Source organism: Sebastes fasciatus, chromosome 5, assembly GCF_043250625.1.
Source record: "Sebastes fasciatus isolate fSebFas1 chromosome 5, fSebFas1.pri, whole genome shotgun sequence".
NCBI classification, from domain to species: Eukaryota; Metazoa; Chordata; class Actinopteri; order Perciformes; family Sebastidae; genus Sebastes; species Sebastes fasciatus.
In genome coordinates this window covers 24718909-24732478 of record NC_133799.1, presented here as the reverse complement: position 1 = coordinate 24732478, position 13570 = coordinate 24718909, and the positions used below count along the sequence as shown (strand labels likewise).

The 13570-nt window shown below is 42.9% G+C and overlaps 1 protein-coding gene across 13 annotated transcripts in view; it reads right to left on the bottom strand.

Annotated features, from left to right (window-relative positions):
* The window catches only part of dab1a (DAB adaptor protein 1a), a 330333-nt gene that overhangs the window by 100622 nt on the left and 216141 nt on the right, over positions 1–13570 (bottom strand). For 5 of the 13 annotated variants that reach the window (XM_074636004.1, XM_074636011.1, XM_074636015.1 and 2 more), the window contains exon 1: positions 13275–13565. The exons of 2 other annotated variants lie outside the window; for them this stretch is intronic. The gene's annotated coding sequence lies outside the window, so the exon portion shown is untranslated. Of the gene's footprint in view, positions 1–13274; positions 13567–13570 lie in introns of those variants that run through there. 6 more of the 13 variants (XM_074636000.1, XM_074636007.1, XM_074636006.1 and 3 more) reach the window with 2 other exon arrangements.

Below are 13570 nucleotides of genomic sequence, written 5' to 3'. Positions count from 1 at the left end.
AGGCTGACCACACACACACACACACACACACATAGAAGATTGCTGGATCTTTAAATCTGATGGATGCACTTTCAATCCATATTCATTGGTAATATCTATCTGCTAGATTTGGCATAAACCAAGTCCAGTCCCTGGTTTGCACGCTAAAGCCGCGGCAGTGTTAACGGTGTTGCACGGTTTTCGGGCATACACTGATTACATTACGTACCCAGCGCAGGACTGTTGTTTTGCTTTTTTTTACAGAAATAAAACCCATTTAGTTTATTTCCGCGTATCAGCGTTGTGCTATCAATACATAGTCGGACAACGGACGCTACAAACTGAAAGTGAAAGTGTCTGTGTGAGTCAGATTTCACACACACGGGACGAGAGAGAGTTGACAGACAAGATGATGGCGGAGGATTTGGTGTCAAAGCGAAAAGAAAAAAGCGTCTCTAAACTTTTGGTATGGAGCCGTGAGGAGGACGGAGCGGTCACAGCTGGTGTGTGCGGCGCAGGGTGTAAACCTGCGACCAGAGAGGCCAGACACACAGCCATCCAACGTTAAAGATCAAGGTAAGCACTCTACACATATTGACCGTCATCTTTTCTTATAAAATGTCCGGTGTAATCGGTAACACCGGTGTTGTCATAAGTTTATTGACCGGTGGGAAACTTTTCTAACCGCGACATCCCTAGTTTACACTACACGACTGTGTAACTGTTCAAAGGAGCTACAGCCAATGAGAGCGTGACACACAGGTTGAGGGGAAACCAGACGGAGGGATCGCCTGTAACAATAGGAACTTCACTGGATGTGTTGCATTTGCAATATGGACCAAAGTTGTTGTTGCACCTAGAGGAAACAGGCTATAAATAGTAAAGACGTGTGGAAACTGGCTATTCTGTGAACATGTGTGCCTCATCAGGGATTCCTCTTGGTGATAGATCTTGTAGTGTGTGACCCCCTGTCGAATTGAGACTTCCGATTACAAGACAGCAGGTTGTGTATGTGAACAGTATCAGCGATCTGACAACTTTGAAAGTCTTGTAGTGTGATCTTGGCTTTAAAGGCCTTTATAACACCGGGGGCATGAAAAAATAAACAACACAGTGGATCTGGTCTGCGATGCCTTTGTCAACGTTGAAAGGAGTAATAAAGTTTGCCATCCTGGTTCAGACTGCGGAGCCTCTGTGTTGTTGTTTCATAAATGTATGCGCAACTCAACCTGTTCCGCACAATGTGATTGGGCGATGCCTTTATTCACGGTGCAACAGCTCAGAAAATCTCATTCCCAAAAAAATGACATCACTTTTTCGCTGATTAATATCTGCATTCTGTGTGAAAGTACTCATGACAAAACATCAGTTCGAAAAAATATAAAAAATGTACATGTGAATTAATCGAAGGAAAAAACATTGCCGGTGTGTAACGGCCTTAAGATACTTATTATTTCTGTTGACACTGAATAATGAGACTCCCTACTGGATGAAAGGTTTGACAGTCCTACCACTCCCACTGAGAGTCAACACCCAATCTGCAGTTTTACACCAATTTCAACCACTTTCGGCTCACTGATTTGATTTGAGTCAAACACACCAAACTATGCCAGTTCATATGAAACAACACTGAGCTTACACAAGCTATTCTTCTGTATGTGATCAGTGTGAAATGAGGGCGAGCCGAAGGACACAAGAGTAAAGCGAGACAAACTAATGGTAAGCCAAAGACACCCTCTTATCCTCAGCTATTAGTGGTCACACATGTAAATACAAAACAGCAGTACATATTAGACTGGCATTGAACAGGTGGAGAGAATGTGGATTATAATGGGATGTTCATGTTGTTGTGTTTCTGCTGGATAAGTAGGCAATTGTTTGCTAACAGCCACCGGCTTAGCCTTGATAAGCCGATACATTATCAAAGCTCCTTACTGTAAGGTTTGTTTTGGAGTCTTCTACCCACTAGAAGTCAAAAATTGCTTAATGCAGCTTTAAGCTACTTTAGGCTGTCATAAAATAAATGACACAGCTGTATTTTATTTTCTGTAAATGCCTGTAAATACATCCTTACTAGCGCTAAAGCTCCACTTTTACAGCTCAATCTGAAGCACAAAGCCATACTAACTATCGCTGGGCTGATTTGAGCTGGAAATTCCCAGCAGTTAAGTGAGGACCGATTAATTTTATCTGTATTCCTAATGTGTATTTATGTGTCTGCGGGTCAAATCCTCTTACACAAATGCCAGTAAACAACATTTAAAAGTGGGGGAAAATATAAATACTGCAACTGGAGAGATATACTAGCCTATGTTGGGTCATTAGGAAGGCGTTGATTGTGTATGTGAGAGGCATTAACAGCATTATATAGAAATGTGTGAATACAACTGTACATAAAGAAAAAAGCTGCAGCAGTGAGTCATCATCTCAGCCATTCCTGAACTGATTAAGAACATACTGCTGTCACAGTACAGTAAATGTAAAAGTGCCTATTCTTAAAAATATGTGACAGATATATTCCAAGAGAAGAAATGTTAACCTGTGGTAGTGAATCCATGAGTGGATCACTGCTTGGGCTGGGTGTCGTTTAAAAAATGTACCAATACCAGAACCCTTAAAGTGATACCGATAACAATTAAGTACTTTATTTGATACCCGTCATGTGAATGGATGCAATCAGTTGCGTAAAATGCCACCACCATCACTACTCATTCCTGTCCAAATGATTTTTACACGAATACTTGAAGTCCCAATTTTTTCTGAAATAATCCTTCCGATTTTATGCATTTATTTCTCTCAGACGCCACAGGCATGTAGTTTAGCCATACTTTTTCACGTTTTGGTGGCATCTCAGCACGCTGAATGTATGTAAGTGTATGGGTTGCAGCCGAGGCGACAACATCCGGATCTGAGAAGTGATGCCAATGCTGAAGTGCCTTGAACTTGCATTCTTTCTAACAGCCAGCAGGGGGCGACTCCTCTGGTTGCTAAAAGAAGTCTGATTGTATAGAAGTCTATGAGAAAATGAGCCTACTTCTCACTTTGATTTATTACCTCAGTAAACATTGTAAACATGAATTTATGGTCTCAATCGCTAGTTTCAAGTCTTCTTCAATACAGCATGATGTTCATTTAATAAATTATGGTCCCATTTAGTGTCACTTTTGGTTCCAAAAAAACAAGATTGCGACAGCCAAAAAAAACAAGATTTAAACCTCAAAACTGTAGTCCACAAACCAATGGGTAAAAGCGGCCAAAATATAAGAGTATGTCTTATGTCCAACTTCAGGTAGAGAGGCATGACAATGTGTGTTTCTCAAGAAGTGAAATACAATAGTTGGCAATGGGACACGGTAGAAATAATGAACATTTGGTGAAAACTTGACAATCATTGCTGAAATAATATACTCTCCACTGAGTGCAAACTAGTTTAAAATGCATTAGGCCTGTTCATTCATGATGTGATCACTCTCTCTATGTGGAGGCTGTAGCAGTCGGAGTGACTGACCTCTGCACAGCAGGTCCAAAAAATGGCCTATAGACTGCATTCAATCTGCTTCACTCACCTCCCTCTCTTAATGCACGCCAGAGTGAGGAGATCCCAAAGAGTGTGAGTGTGTGTGTGACGTGCACAGTGGGAGGTAGAGTGATGGGCAAAGAGAGTAGCAGTGTGTGTCTAAGTTTTTAAATGTGCACAAGTGTTGACGCCTCAGCCTCAGGAGGATGAATGTTGGAGGCCGAGCAGTGAAATGGCCACTCAGCTCTGCAGCACCATTGACATTGAGGAGCTTCAGTTATTACTCACTTCAGCCTTAACCTCCTCTATGATCCTTCTCTTACAAGCCTCAGTTCATTTTCCTCTCATAAATAATTAGTTTGTCGTTAAAAAAAAGTCTGTTTACACAGGTATGAAGAAACAGCACCTAAATAAAATGGGTTTTGTTTGGTATATATATAATGCAGATACAAAATGTGCTCTACCTGAAAAGTTGTGTAAAAAAAAAAAAGATCAGTTACAGGTAGAGGACACCGTGAGCTCAAACTGAAGGTTTTCCACTGTTGCTTTCATGCTGCATGAAAATGCCATTTTGATCATTTTTATGTTTCTACTTTAATTGAAACTTAACTTGGTTTATGGGTAGAGCAGATTTCATGACCCATGAAACCACATAAAACTCCATCCTGTGATCACAAAAGTGCTGAGAGCCACGAGCACAACTTTGTAGATGAGTGCGGGAGGAGTACGTGCGTCATGCATGAGCGTTGTGAAAAGTGTGACGGTGTGTACGTCAGAGAGTGTGAGCTCAGCGGGCTGAACGCAGCAGCATCTGGGCGTCTACCCGCTCCCATGAGCCCAGAGAGCGCCGTACGAGACCGGGCACCAGATGCTCCATGGAGGCAGCTCGTGATGTGGTTCCGGCCCAGGGACAGCCACTCTGTTCTGGACACAGATGCCACACTCCCCCCCCCCACCTTACTGTTTCATCTGCTTAAACAGATGTCTGGCACACAAGGCAGCCCTGCCACCGCCTACGAAGAACTGAATTAACTTACCAGCACCTTGTCTTTCAAAGCGAGACAGACAGGCCATGTCACTTCCAGAGAGGACATCCAACAAGTTACCATGACATAACTGTGAATTAGTAGCCGTGTAGCTAATGATGGATATTGAATTGTGGCTAATCTTTACAAACAGAGAGAGTAAAGGAGAGACAAAGGGGAGAATCGTGGGACGGTTAAAAATTCATTAGCGAGCAGTGACGGAAAAAGCACAGATGGAGAGAAAGTAAGAAAGACAAAGAGAGAAAGAAAGAAGGGGAGAAATATAAAGAGGGAATCCTCTGAGGAAGACATCTTTCCATTCCTGTCTCCGTCTATTTCTTTCTCTAACTTTGTTGCAGTCTCACAGTGAGTGTGGAAGTCAGTGGAGCCGCTCCACAGGGAGGTGTAGCTAACAAACCCCCATCAGCAAACCTGAGAGCCCGCTGCCTTTTCTCCCTCCGTGCATTCATTCATACATGCATTCATTATCTATTGTATTCTTTGAATAAAGAATATGGTACAAAACCAGGCATCTCCGCTCCTTTGTACACGGCTGGATGAAAGGCAGAACACAAATTAAAATGTAATTTATGATGCTTTTGTTTGCCCGCTTTCTCTCCAGCGCCTAAAATGTCACAAGGAGCACGCAATACTGCCGGGGTCTGCTGAGGCACGACACAGACGGCGGGGTGGGGGGGTTGGGGGTGGTCAGGGATCTTGACTTCTGGGGAAATGAGAATGTAAAGGCGTTCAATTAATTGAAGTGTTAATGTGCTGTGACTCCAGTGTGGTAAACGCCTCTGTATGTGTGTATATGTGTGTGTGTGTGTGTGTGTGTGTGTGTGTGTGTGTGTGTGTGTGTGTGTGTGTGTGTGTGTGTGTGTGTGTGTGTGTGTGTGTGTGTGTGTGTTCTGCTCTAAAGTGCTTTTGTTTGCTGTGAAAACTCATTAACAAAGTGAACACCTTTGCGATTTCACCCCCAAAGTGGCGCTCACTGGAGAAAGAAATGAGCAGGAGGACCAGACGTGTACAGCAGAAAGTCAGAGAAAGTGGAAGGAAAAGTGATAATGATGATGTGAAATACTAATGATGTGAATGCGTGAGCAGGGAGAAAGAAAGGATGAACTCAAGAGTCTCAGTTCCATAATCAACATCTCATCTGAAACAAGAGGATCCCTGAAGCTACACTACAGGCAGAGAGAGAGAGAGAGAGAGGGAGAGTGAGAGAGGTGTAGAGATGCTGGGAAAAACAGTAGGAACTGGGCAGAAATGGAGAGCTAAAGACAGAGATGGAGAAAACACAGAGAGGACACAGTGAGGGTAAAGATGTGGAGGGGCGATGAGAGAAGCAAAGGGCTCGAAAGAGGCTGTATGTGAAGGAAAAAGATAAAGCAATTTACTATGGTTCATTCATTTTCAGTCTAGTAGTGAAAAAATACTAGTTTGTGAGGTTTGTGAAGATCATCCTAAAGTCTGGTGATCCATCTTGGACTAAAAACCCACCTTTTCTAATACCTGCCCACACTCTTCTGATTGTAAACATCATCATACAGTAGGGCTGGGCGATTCATCACATTTTATTTTGAATAACGATTCTGGTTTCCAACAATCGTGAAAACAAGATAAAGGAGATAAAACGATTATTATGCCGCATTCCGTTTCGAAACGATGCCTTCGTTTTGTCTTGTGTTATAATCTACCTGGGGGAATTAACTTGGTGGGTCAGAGGTGGCCGCTCTGTGTAGGAGGATCCCCTCGTGGGAACTCTCCCCGGCGCTGGCAGACCCTCGCCGATGCATTACCTCTGTGGTGGTGCGCTGCGACCGGCTCTAGGTCGGCTTGGAAAGGCCCGGGGTAATGGTACATGTCCACAGGGCCGTTTATGGATGCAAGGGGTCGCGTCGCTTTCCAGCACTCGACACTAGATGGGCTGCCACTAGACACGTGATTGGACGAACGCTTTCAAACTGGAACCAACATGGCAGCTCGTTTGGAAAAAAAAAATGTTTTCCTATATAAAGAAAACAGTTCACAGTAATGTGTTTTTGAAAACATTTGAGCAACAACGGTGAGTTTATACGTTTTTCGGGAGTTTCCAGAGGCGGCAAGTTGCGCTGGACACTCCTGATTTGCATAAAGTAGCGTAGACCACAACTTTATGCAAATGAAGAGCGGCCAATGTCTCTCGAAACGCAACGCTGCACTACCAGAATGCATTGCACAGCTGCTTACATAGACAATGAATGGGAAGCGTAGAAATGACGGATTTTGTGGACACATACCATAAGGGTGGCTCGTGGCTCCGGCCACGAGCCACCCTTATGGTATGTGTCCACATAAAAGTTTACCGTGCTTTGTGGGTGTGACTTTTTTGCCGTGTCATCACCATTCATATCTGAACCACTGTGTTTATGATTAAATTCTTTACTAGAGCACAACGTTTTTTCAAAGATCTAGCCTCTCAAAGTGCACCAGACTGATGCATTTAACTTTAAAATGTATAAACATGAAGAAACACAGCTCCCTAAAAGCCCAAACTCACTCTCAGCCAGACTGTAACATGTTTAGTTCAGCTCGAGCCAAGATGAGGAGAGACAGCCTTTATTTAAAGTAAGAAGAAGAAAATTCACTGTTAAAAAGACAAGTTCAGTACATGCATGATGTCAAGGTCAATGAGTAATCCTGTTAAATATTGACCAAATAATTGTGATTATGATTATTACCATAATTAGGCATCACCACAATATAATACAGAACTTACTAGGTAAAGTCCTCTGTAAAATAAACTAACTATATATAGCATTTACTACCATTTATCTGCTTATTCACAGTGCTGTCGAAAGATGAGAAGTCAGGCTTTGAGCATGCCAAACCCACGCAGCAGCCTTTTTGCGGTCAAATGTAAGGGCAGCCAAAAGCGTGTGCGTTTGTGTGCGTGCGCGCTGCTGTTGTGTCTGCAGATGCTAATCCCAATGGTGTGGACAGATTGCGAGTGTTTTAAGAAGATTACAGATTACAGACTGCAGAAGCAGATTAGCTGGCAGCTCGATCTGCACCTCTGGATGGACCGCTCTGCTCTCCCACAGCCCCTTCTGTGTGTCTGTGTGTGTGTGTGTGTGTGTGCATGTAACATGCTTTAGTGTTTCTGTTGGTATTCAAGAAGTAATCATGATTGGTGGTAATGATAGTTCTGTGCACATGCTGTGTCTTAAGCTTTGTGTGTGCGTCTCTGTGTGATGGATGCTGATTCGCAGAGTATCACACAAACACACTTCCCATTTCCCTTACCGTGAATAAAGGCCAGGAAAATAGGCTACATATATATATATATAGATACACACATGCTCCCAGTGGGCTGTAAAGATATTCTCCATGCCAATTATATCTGAGAGAATGTCACACACACACACGTAGGATGTGGATTAATGGGAAGGGCAGCCAGCCAAGAGCCAAGTCAATTCTCCCTCTTCCGTCTCTCTGTAATGGTGGAACCCCCTACTGAAAAATACCAATATTTAACATGTTACAAACTGTTTAAAATACCTCCGCAAAGCAGGCATACATTTCACTGGGATTTCTTATTTTTGCATAATAATTTTGACACAGATGTAGATTTAAGAAAGATAGAGTACTTTGCAGCATCTGCAGCTCATACTGAGAAGTTGAGAAAAGGTAGCATGCAAACGGCCTGACGAGGAGGAAAAGTAAACAGTTGTGTAATTTCGGACATACCCAGAACACTAACTGCATGTTTTGATATTGGATGTGAATGATTTTCCTGCTGATGGAGAGGATAGTAGGCCTGTCACGATAATTACGTTATCAACTTATCGTACGATATATGGACATGACCTCGATCATTTTTAACTTATCGACTTATCGCATATTATATGGACATGGCCTTGACAATTTTTACATTATTGGCGTATCGTACGTTATGTGGACATGACCTCGACCATTTTTTACATTATCAAGTTATCGTACGATATATGGACATGACCTTGTTATTTTTTTGCGTTATTGACTTATTGTACGATATATGGAGGACATGACCTCATTCATTTTTACATTATCAGCTTATTCTACGACATATGGACATGACCTTGATAATTCTAACTTCATAGATTTATTGTACGATGTATGGACATGGACGATCATTTTTAAGTAATCAACTTATCGTACATTATATGGACATGACCTTGTTCTTTTTTACGTTATCGACTTATCGAACGACATACGGACATGACCTTGATCATGTTTGCTGACCTTGATATTGCCCGTTGTGTTTACATGCATGTTTGTTTACAACATTTTAGCCAACATGATTATGGTTTTCCCCTACCATTATAAGACTTGGGCATTGAGACGACATTGTACATTTTTGTTACCAGAGCCAGGGAGTCTATTTCATTTATTGTTTTGGTTGTGTGGTTTTATTTTATTTGTGTTATATTTATTCGTTCACATTCCAATTCCAATGTTTGAATACTCGTAAGAATTAAAAGTTCATTGCTCTTTGAGAGGGTGTACTTGCATTATTATGCTCTAAAACGGCCGTAAAATGACAGTAATATCGTTTATCACAATTATTCATAAGACAATAACAAAAGTAGTTGTCGTGACAGGCCTAGAGGATAGAATTGTAAAACTGTGTGTAAAAGTGCACACTGCTGAGCAGAAAGTCAAACATGAATTGGATTTACTACCTCATGGGGGGTCTCACTAATACAAAAAAATTTAGCTGACCTAAAAAGTGCCATTGACATCTACCTAATGGAACCGTCCATTAAAAAATTACAAAAATGGACACAAAAGCAAGTGAACCTGGTCTGAAATGGTGAGCAACAACAACAAAACAACATTCCCATCGGGCTTGCAGGTCCAACAGGAAAAGTAAGTAATAAAGGCGGGAAACTTGGTGAATAGTTATCTTCATGAACACGTTAAACTCCACTGCACCTGCCTGCTCATTGTTTTCACCACAGCTGATTTACAGAAATACCACTGAGATACAGCATGCGTGGAGTCAAGTAGGTAACCTGAATAGGCCGTCAATGTATTGTGGCATTGAATTGTATCCATAGCAACAAGTGTCACTGGGGTGCCACAGCAAAACAGGCATCAAAGATAATATTACAACATAATGTTACAGTGTAAACAGGTTATGGGAGGAATTCTACCAATACATGTTATTCTAACCTTTTGGTTGTCAAGCCAGTCATTTGTTCTATTCGTCCAGGCTTCCTTGGTCCTGTTGGGTCCAATGAAAGCTTGGAACTGGACCCGGACCCGGTTGGTCTCCCAGATATCTCTAGGGCCACTACACTTCAACGTGCTCAACGGCCACCCTCACTTTTAAAGTGCTGCGATTCAAACTTTACACAGTTAAACAAACGCCTCGAGCTTGACATTATTCTTTACAGGTGGTGCTTTATTTTTTACAGCTTGCTACTTTATGCACACATTCACATGGTGTCAGATGAGTTTCTGTGCAGCATAAAACTCTTCTGAGTAAAAAAGAAGAAGGCTTTCCCGATATCAGAGGTACACTGTGTCTCCAACTCCAGATACAAATTCAGAGTTACAAGCTTACTTTTGCGAAAAAAGAGCTGTTAAAGGCTTTGGGAGCTGGAACAGTAAGCTCCGGGTTCCAATGATTTCCTGATGTCAAGACTACACAGCCTAAAAGAGCTTTTCTGTTTAAGATTTAGTCCAACGTTCATTCCAACAGCGGTGTCGACCGTTAACGCAGCACAGAGACTCACTATACTGCATTGGGAAACATAAATTGCAAGAGGCAGGCTGGAGAGAATGGGCAAAAAAAAAAAAAAAGCCCGAGACTGTAGACGGAGCAGATGGAGATGAGAATTGAAAGAGGGAGAAAGAGAGCCTTCAACAGGGTTTTCTTTGAGAGTTTCCACACAATGCTCTGTTGGTTACTATGACGCCCTGGAGTCGCCTGCTGGGCCCATACAGGCTGAAGTAAGAGGTCTGTTTGGCAGTCGTGGAGAAACTATTCAAATCCTTCACCGACAGGTTAAAGCAGCAGCGCTACTGTTTAACTAATTAAAAATAAAATGTCCTGCATTCAAATTACTACTTTTACAGCTTAAAGTAAACAAGTAGCAGCTGTAAAATGTAATTAAAGTATTAAGTATGAAGGGTGGGCCCCTGTATGTACTGTATAAGAAGTATTTTAAAGTTGTAAGTGGTCTTAACCCTCTGAGACTTGCCAGAACAACTTGACACACAGTGATGAGCTGCATCTCAAATTACTCTTCAGGTTCCCAGCTTTCAGATGATGTACACCACTTCTATGTGACATCTACTGTTGACCTGCTATCTCCCCCTAAAAAAACCCTGTACCCCCCTGAAAAAGACAAAAATGGGTCTATTGTGGGTCTCAGAGGGTTAAGAGTACTAGTTTAACCTGTGGACATGCGTCAGTTACGTTAAGACTGTCACCTCTTAGTAGATTAGTCGACTAATCGGTCGTTTTGGTCTTAGTCGACTAAGATGTCTATAGTCGATTCGTCATTTTGTATGCTTTTTTCATGCTTAATGACTTATGTATAAGAAACTTATGAGCACATCTCTGGTAAACACAAGATTTAAAGTGGTGCTTTTGTGTGATGCTTTGTGGAGAAACTCTATTTTACAGATCTGACGATTAAGTCAACTAATCGATTAGTCAACAAAAAATCAAGAGTGTTAGTCAACTTACAATTTCTTTGGTCGAGGACAGCCATAGTAAGTTCTAAATCTGCTGAGTAACTACTAACAACAACAATCAGAGAAATATGGTGGAGTTGGTGGACTACCAATTTAGCTATCACAAATTGGAAATCAGGGTTGACCCCTCTTAGATTAGTCGACTAATCGGTCGTTTTGGTCTGAGTTGACTAAGATTTCTGTAGTGGATTAGTAATTTTTTATGCTTTTTTCATGCTTAATGACTTAAAGTGGTGCTTTCGTGTGATTCTTTGTGGAGAAACTCCAGATATGTTGATTAAATCAACTAATCGATTAGTCAACAAAAAAGTGTTAGTCAACTAAGAATGTCTTTGGTTGAGGACAGCTCAAGTAAGTAATAAATCCGCTGAGTAACTAATAACAACAATCTGAGAAATACGGTGGAGTAAGAAATGAAGTGTTTCTATCTGACATGCACTAATAGCTATCACAAATCGGAGATCCTCAAGTAAACTGACAAGAGCTCTGGTTGTTGAGTTACACGCATGCTGCTGCTTGGGTTGCATGCTTTTACATCTGTGACGAAACCTAATGGATTCCCATTTTTTATTGCAGATCGAGTCTCATTTTGAAACATGTAGACAGGATGAAGCTGATGCAGGTTGTGTGCAGACAGAGAGAGTGAGTAGAGAGAGTAGAGAGAGGAGAGAGGGGAGAGAGGGGAGAGAGAGTAGAGAGAGTAGAGAGAGTAGAGAGAGTGAGGGTCTGCAGAGCACACCACCAGCTTCATGATTAATGCGGCTTTTAGCTGCAGCGGAGGGAGCCGGGGCCCCCTCAAAGCAAACTGACCGGGTCGCCCATTCAACTCTCCTCTCATTCCTTCTGTCGCTCTCTCTCTCTCTCTCTCTCTCTCTCCATCAACCCCAAAAAAAGCAGTGACTGAGCACCAGCTACAGCCTGCACACACACACACACACTCACCATTGACTACATTTCTACACTAACACTTCTTCAACAACCGTGCAACCTCCACTTCACTTCACTCCCATTGCGAGCCAAAGTGGACGAAACCACCACACATCAGGAACATTTTCATTTACTGTGTGGGTAGAAGAAAGCATCCGTCTATAAAGGAACAGGAAATAAAGTAGCCTACAGAAAAAGGTGTGTGGCCGTACACTTGTAAAATGGGTCACAAAAACACACAAAAGTTGAAGTATAATAAGATTACAATGAAGTCACCATTGAGAACCAGAGACAGGCTTACTACAGACACTCACATATTTCCCCTTTGGAGGCAGAGGAGCAGGCAGACATGCACACACCTAACAAGAGGAAGCACATTGAAGTGCACGTTAAGCAGTAAAGACATTTCCATCACTTTACAGGAATTAACTGTGAATAATCTGGAGTCTCCCATTGAAGGGCGCTCTAGAACAACTCCACACACACTGCTGCTGCTGCTGGGAGGCAGAAGGATGCCAAATGCAGCAAAGCTCCCGCCTAACATCACACACACACACACACACACACACACACACACACACACAGCATCAGACCACTATGTTTCAGTGAGGGGGTCACTCCCCCCAACACACCCACCCAACACACACTCTCGTACACTAAAATCATGATGCACCAGCACCACCACCACCAGCACCACCACCAGCAGCAGCAGCACCGCCACCAGCAGCAGCACCAGCACGACCAGCAGCAGCAGCAGCACCACCAGCAGCAGCACCCCCACCACCACCAGCACCACCACCAGCAGCACCACCACCACCAGCACCAGCAGCAGCAGCACCAGCACCTACACCACCAGCACCACCACCAGCAGCAGCACCAGCAGCAGCACTAGATAATTCATTGCAGTGATCGGAGCAGAGCTCAGTGAATCCACAGGCTCCTCTCAGCTCCAGAAACACTACACTAAAAAAAAAAAAAAAAGTGCAGACTTTGCAGCCCCCTTTACGCACGGGACCAGGACGAGATGTGCCACTCTGCGCGGCTTTGCGTCCGGACGCTCTTTAGTTTCTTTTTTGTTGCATTGGCGCACTTACCTTTGCACTACAGCGAGAATGAGCACAGTTAGTTCCCATCTTGTGAAAAGGCTTTAGAATCCATTCATATCTCCTCCTGGTTGATTCAGACATCCACAGAGTGTTTGAGCAGTAATCCAGTGTTCCATCCCGAGGAGACGCTCTGCGAGCTGCACAACAGCTTTCTACACAATCCACACTAAACTATGCCAGGCTGCTTTTCAGCGCGTTTTTCTCTCTCTCTCTCTCTCTCTCTCTCTCTCTCCTCCTCGCTCCTCTGCCCCCTCTTCTCTTCTCTCCTCCTCCTCTCTCTCCTC